Genomic DNA, 7,072 nt, shown 5'->3' with positions numbered 1-7,072 from the left:
CCTGATTTCTGGGATTGGCTTTTTCTAGCTGCTCTGCTACTGTCCCATAAACAGGCTCTAGGATCAAGAAGGAAAAGCAGTTTCCACCAACATGTCTGTGTCTAGATGCTGTGCTTCCTGCACCCAGCCCACTGAACACTTGCCTAGATGAGACAGGATGCACATATGGTGAAGATGAGCTTTGTCTGAACATATCCAACAGAACCTGCAGATCTGAGGAGAAAAGGATGGTCAATGAGAGTTCTGGAGTTCACCTCTGAGACTACAAGAGACCCAGGGTGTTACCATACTAGTCATCTCGTCTGTGTCAATGACCTGAGAGGAATGTAAACTTTCCCAATCAGTCAGGCTCTGTCCAAAAGAGCAAGTTACCCAGCATCACTAGGACTCACTTTTCTCCTCTGGGAGGAGAGTATTACTAAGGAACTTTGGGGCAGTGTGTGGAAAGATATTGGTACAAATAGCATGTATTTTCTGCACCTATTCCTGATGTCTCCAGGAGGCAGGCAGTGAGGCAAGGAGAGTGTTAAGTGTTTGAGCCTGATCATAAGCTGACTTATCTCACATAACCAAATAAAAGCCACCATTTTCTCCCTGCAGTGGCCACTGATATAAAAAGTTCACATTAAACTCATCTTGCAAAGCTACACAGAAAAACCCTGTCTTGAAAAACAGTTTAAAAAAGTAAACAAAACAAAACAAAACAAACAAAAAAAAAACCTCACCTTGGCTCTTGGGCATCAGCTCTGCTTCCTGAGAGTCACATTCTTAGAGACCATCATCACCAGGGCTTGGAGTCTTGGTCCACATGGGCTGTCTCCTGAGAGATTCAATGCCTGGCACAGTATCCAATCGCATCAGGGTGAAGCTTGCCTTAGTGGTCGTTCATTGACAAACAGACCAGCTATGGGCTGAGGAGAAAACAGGTCATTGTCTCTTAGCTATTTTCCCAAGCTAGATTGCATGAATCCCCATCTCCAGGCTCTGGCACCCAACACAAACTAAGTCACTGAAGATGTTCACCATCTTTGATTCAAACTGTTCCTCCTCATTGGTGTTAGGATCAGAGAGAGGAGATTGCCACAACACCAAGTTATCTCAATATCCCTCTGTACCCATGCCTCAGCTATTACTTCCTCCCTCTCTTTTGTCCTCTGTAACACAAGCTCAATGACAATCTACCCTTGGGATTGAGGCAGGCCTGCCTGGACAGCCTCATTCTTCCTAACCTCTAAGCTAGAGTCAAGTTTAGACCAGAAACCAAAAACTAAACATCTACTATAGGCTGTTATATGGTGGTCTCAGTGATGCTTTCAGCCATGTGATGCACACAGATGAGCCTTGGCATTCATCCCCATCAGAGTGGCATACTTCACTGCATGGAGAGGTTGTCTGCCCGTCAGCTACACCTGACAACACTTTAGACAATTATCCCAGCAGGACAGGCAAGCAGTCTACCTAGCTCGAAGCCATAGTTGTATGGTCAACAAGGCTGTCTGGGCCTGACCATTTTACCTAGTGGGACCTGGGTACAAAGTAGTTTTAAGAGTGCTGACCCCACCTCTGACCACTGTGCAATAGGCTAGGTAAGGCCCACTCACTTCCGAACTGGAGCAAAGTCCCAGCATTCCATCCTAAGTGGTACCCATTTTCTTACAGCTTGCTGTCACTTTCCTGTTAGGAGACAAATATGGTTCTGATAAAACTCCCTACAGTGAGGCCCTTCACAAACACATAGACTAGACCAGCATGCAGTGGGACTGTGTCTTTTCTGATGGGCGGGACATGGGGATAAATGAAGGCTGCAAATACAACAGCAGGGAAGGAGGGAGAGGAAGGAGAGGAAGGAGCTCCCTTTCCTTCTTGTGGGGAAACATTTCACTAGGACCACACATCTAAAGTGTGCACAAATTAATGAGTACTGCTAGTTATTCCCCTGCAGACTGGTCCACAGGGTCTGCACAGTCATGGGTAGATTGTACCTGTAATTGGCTCATGTCCCCCTCAGAGAAGGATGCTGTGAAACACCAGGCCTGGGTCATATTTTCTTGATAACTAAGGTTTCCTGGAGAGAATCCTGTAGTACATGACTTACCTCCTCCTGTGCTGGACAGAGACCCTGTATGCTGGGGAAGTGGGCACACTGCCATCTGGACTTCCTGCAGAGCTCCTACTTCTGTTGTCACAGACCACACCTCAAATGGCCACCCTGTGTCTCCTGATGTATAGAGCTCATCACCTTAAAGAGGAGAGACATGTGAAAGGGACTCTAAGGGAACTTGAAATATGCAGCACTTAAGCTCTACTGTGCATCTCTTTCCTCATGCCTCCAACCTCTCTTGCATCCTCTCCAAATTCATCCCTTAGTCAATTCTTTCCTGCTGCCTCTGCTGTCTGTGGTTCTCATCTTCTGCTTTCCATCTCCTGATCAACTTTGTCACTTTATTTAGAAGGGGGAATGTACTGGCACTGGTGAGATTGATGTGAGAGTTTTAAATTTGCATGCCCATACAGTGAAACAAGTTATTGTGACAATTGCAAAGGACAGACGACAGTATCAAATACAAAACTAGTGTAGTAGAAACTCAAAGCCTGGAACCTGACCAGTGTCTCTGTAATGAGCCCTAACAAGATATGTGGACATAGAGGTTCAAAGCGTGACTCACTCTGTCACACTCTAACACTGCAGCTTCCATGAGGACTTCTTTATGTCTCCCTCTTTTAATTTTGTCTTATTGCCAGGCGGTTGTGGTGCACACCTTTAATTCCAGTACTTGGAAGACTGAGGCAGGCAGAACTCTGTGAGTTCCAGGCCAGCCTGTGCTACAGAGTGAGTTCCAGATAAGGCACAAATCTACAGAGAAACATGGTCCCCCCAAAAAAATGTTGTCTTCATTTTCTTTTTCCCTCTTAAATTATGTTTTATTGGGGCAGGTGTAAGGATGGAGGGAGGATGTGAAGTGATAGGGACATGAATGTGGTCAAGATACCTCATGTAAAGACACATAGAATGAATACATAAATGAATAACTAACTGAATAAATCAATAGAGAAATAATAAATTAGTAGATGAAGAGCATATGGGGTAAGAACACATACTCACCCTCAAGAATAAAATTTAGACATTTTTCAGAAAACAGATACAACTGAGAATGACTCTGTCATGTGTGACTAGCATGTCCCAAAAGACAAATATCACTTTCTTTATTCATATGCAAATAGAGGATTGTAGGGGCCAGAACAAGAACAACAGAACACTAAGGACATGGAATAGGATAGTGGTCTTCCTGGGATGGCCCACAATGTTCTTGGGATGGGTTGATCACCTCTACCATCACAGAATGTCCAGAATGGGCTGCACAGAGTCCTAGTTGGTTCAGGATTCAGAAACCCACAGCCCTGGATTCTCCATTAGCCAAGGATTTGAACAATTTTCAGTGACCTAAAACCCAACCCAAAGTGGTTTTGACAAGTAAATAAAGCTCTGTGGGACCCATGAGCAAGAGGAGCCATGGCAGTCAGCAGACAAGCAGACAGAATCTGGGTGTCAGATGAGTAGAACTGGAATCTCCTATGTAGAATATGTGGCTGCATGCACTGCCTCTGCCACTGGTGTCCTTAAAGTGAAAGCCCTGCCTCCAACATCCCAAGACAGGCACCAGCTGTCTCAGTGACCCACCTTGAGTCCTCAGCTGTGATCTCATGGCTCAAATGGAAAGAACTCAATCCATCAGACCAGGTAGCCAATCTGAACTCTCCTGATTGGTCAGGTTGAAGTCATGGGATATCTGGACTGCAGGTGGGGATCCTGAGAAAAGGTTAGAAAGTAGCCTTTGCATGCTCTGTGCCTTGTTTCCAAGGATGTTTCAGCTAGGGCATACTTGCTCCAGCACACTGACCAGGGTCCCCAGAAGAATTCATGGCAGCAGTTCTCACCTGCAGGTATCTGTTCACTGGTGGACATAGACTTCTATCCTGAAGGTTATATTTGGACTTTGCTGCTGTTTGTAGTCCATCCTGGATGACAGAACCTTCAGTTCAATCCCTGACCCTGTCAGGATGAAAGAAGCACAGAATTGTCTTCTTCTGCTTCAAATGTTTGGAGGAATTTACATTTGATGCTGTCCAGTACTTGAAGCCAGCCATGGGAGTCCATATCTTTAAATGCTGCTCTCAGGAGGCAGAGAAAGGGGTCAATCACTGTGAGTTTGAGAGCTGCATGTTCTATACAGAGTTTCTCTGGATAGCCAGGGTTATAGAGTGAAAACCAATCTCAAAAAAAGTAAACTATCAAATGAGTATTCAGGAAATTTCCATATCTCATTTCTAGAATTCAACAGACTCCTCAACCATGTCTTAAAACCTACCTTCACTGATAGGCCACAGAAATATAGTCTGACACCAGGTGATACCCACAAACTGAAAAAATTCTCTCTCTCTCTAATCAAGCGGACTGGGTCTTCTTGTGTGCACATGGGATACTGGAACCTGTAGCCCTAACATATCATCACACAGGACACAGATTTCCAGCCTAGTCAGAACACAGATCTAGTCAGGGATGTAGAAGTAAGTGACAGCACAAGCTGGCCATCATCCTGCTGGGAAGATCTGGACAAAGCCTTTAATATTCATCAGTGTTTGCTAACAGCCCAGGGTCAGATGATCAGAGTGGAGCTGGAGGCTGACTACAGCAGAGAAGCTGGTTCCTCCCTTTTCACACCTCTGCAGTCTCTCAGTCTCCCATTGCTCTTCAGTTGAGCAAGTAAATGAAAACTTTCCCTCTGTGTCAGAGCTGCTGGCACAGGGCACTTCATGGGATTTCACCACATCAAGACCAGGCTTCAGAGACTCATCTTCTACCAGAAACAGATACTTACTGTACTCAGTCTTACCTTCAGGTGCATGATTCACACAGATTAGTATCCTGGAGTCCCTGTTGAGTTCATTTCCTCTTGTTAAATCAGTGAGTTGCTTCCTACCTGTAAGGTGTCCTGGAATCCAGTTCAGATCCTACACTGACCATTGCTTCACTCTGCACCAGAGGCTGTCATTAGAGCTCCTGGTGATGATCAAGGTTTACTTGTAAGCCTGACCCAAACGGTGGGCATTGGTCATGAAGCAGTCACATGGATGCTGGCCTTGAAGAGGCAATACTCAGCATCAGGCCTGGCAATGCCTACTTAACTACCCATGCTGGAGCAGAACAATATTAATATCAGGTACAAATCTCTCCATGACATGGGTAAATGATGCAAGATTCTGAATCAGGAGGTGGGAGGCAACATGGGAAGCCTGGATAAAGGAGCCTCTAAGGACAAAGACACAGATGTCATCAGAACTGCCAAAGGCCTTGTGATAAGACCAGAATAGGACCCCACTGAATGATGAAGCCACCCTTCTCTCTAATGTACCCTTCATCAGAAGCCCAGAATGGGAATCCCTATCCAAAGCAGCCTCATAGTTCTCTACCTTGACTTATGCTCAGAGTGATCAGAACAGGACCTTCCCTCCTCATAGCTGACAATAGAATGCCAGAGTTGAAACGAGAGTCTCACTCTGCTCTGCTTGAGACATTTGTACCTGGTCTCGCTTCCTCAAGAACCCTACCCAGGACAACATCCTTTTCTCCTGACTCATTTCAGGTAATCTCCTCTGGACACATTCTGACCCTCTCCACAGGTCCTCTCATTTCCTCTTCATCCTCTCCACCTCCTTTCCCCTCTTCCTCCCCTTATCTCCATTCTCCCATCTCCCAGTGGATTTACAGTTGTTGCAGTTCTTCTAAAAGACAGTCAGAAAGCAGTTTGGAGGTGATGAAGAGATCAAAGATGAGGGAAGCCTGAGACCTGTGTGCATGTCTGTCCTGTTGACAGAGGCAGCCCTTTTAGATGTCGTGGAACCCTGGTCCCACAGGAACCATGAGGGATGTAGACATTCATGGGGTCAATGCTACACGTGACTCTCAGGGATGTTCAACAACAGTGCAGGGGCAGCAAAGCTACACATGGAAAGTCTGTCTTGAAAACAGTTATAAAAAGTAAAAAAAAAAAATAAGTTAACTCACCTTGGCTCTTGTACATCAGCTCTGCTTCATGAGAGTCACATTCTTAGAGACCATCATCACCAGGGCTTGGAGTCTTGGTCCACATGGGCTGTCTCCTGAGAGATTCAATGCCTGGCACAGTATCCAATCGCAGCAGGGTGAAGCTTGCCTTAGTGGTCATTCATTGACAAAAAGACCAGCTATGGGCTGAGGAGCAAACAGGTCGTTATCTCTTAGCTATTTTCCCAAGCTAGATTGCATGAATCCCTGTCTCCAGGCTCTGGCACCCAACACAAACTAAGTCACTGAAGATGTTCACCATCTTTGATTCATACATTTCCTCCTTATTTTGTTAGGATCAGAGAGAGGAGATTGCCACAATACCAAGTTATCTCAATATCCCTCTATACCCATGCCCAGCTATTATTTTGTCTCTTTCTTTGGTCCTCTGTAACACAAGCTCAATGACAATCTACCCTTGGGATTGAGGCAGGCCTGCCTGGGCAGACTTATTCTTCTTAACCTCTAAGCCAGAGTCAAGTTTAGACCAGAAACCAAAAACTAAACATCTACTACAGTCTGTTGTATAGTGGTCTCAGTGATGCTTTCAGCCATGTGATGCACACAGATGAGCCTTGGCATTCATCCCCATCAGAGTGGCCATTCTTCCCTGTATGGAGAAGCTGTCTGCCTCTCCATACAGGGAAGGTGCACCTGACAACACTTTAGACAATTATTCCAACTAGACCAGCAAGCAGACAGCCTAGCTGGAAGCCATAGTTGTATGGTCAATAAGGCTGCCTAGGTTTGACCACTGTACCAAGTGGGACCTGTGTACCAAGTAATTTTAAGAGTGCTGACCCCACCTCTGACCACTGTGCCCTAGGCTAGGTAAGGCTCACTCACTTCCAAAGTGAAGCAAATTCCCTGCATTCCATCCGATGTGGTACCCATTTTCCTCCAGCTTGCTGTCACTTTCCTGTTAGGAGACAAATATGGTTCTGATGAAACTCCCTACAGTGAGCCCCT

At 45.6% G+C, this 7,072-nt stretch overlaps 1 long non-coding RNA gene across 3 annotated transcripts; it reads right to left on the bottom strand.

Moving 5' to 3' along the window:
- Positions 1-729: 729 nt before the first annotated feature.
- On the bottom strand, positions 730-5,977 carry LOC119087263. 3 transcript variants are annotated; one of them, XR_005090686.1, is made up of 5 exons: positions 3,937-5,977; positions 3,680-3,808; positions 2,096-2,239; positions 1,602-1,674; positions 730-911 (listed from the first exon to the last, which is right to left on the bottom strand). It is a non-coding gene; the product is annotated as an uncharacterized LOC119087263 (long non-coding RNA). The 3 variants fall into 3 exon arrangements; XR_005090687.1 differs by having other exon boundaries at positions 3,680-4,051; positions 4,893-5,977; XR_005090685.1 differs by having other exon boundaries at positions 3,680-5,977.
- Between the last annotated feature and the right edge of the window lie 1,095 nt (positions 5,978-7,072).

The sequence above is a fragment of the Peromyscus leucopus genome, unplaced genomic scaffold (assembly GCF_004664715.2).
Source record: "Peromyscus leucopus breed LL Stock unplaced genomic scaffold, UCI_PerLeu_2.1 scaffold_682, whole genome shotgun sequence".
NCBI lineage: Eukaryota > Metazoa > Chordata > Mammalia > Rodentia > Cricetidae > Peromyscus > Peromyscus leucopus.
The sequence above is the reverse complement of the archived record's forward strand: the minus strand, read 5'-3'. Positions and strand labels throughout refer to the sequence as shown.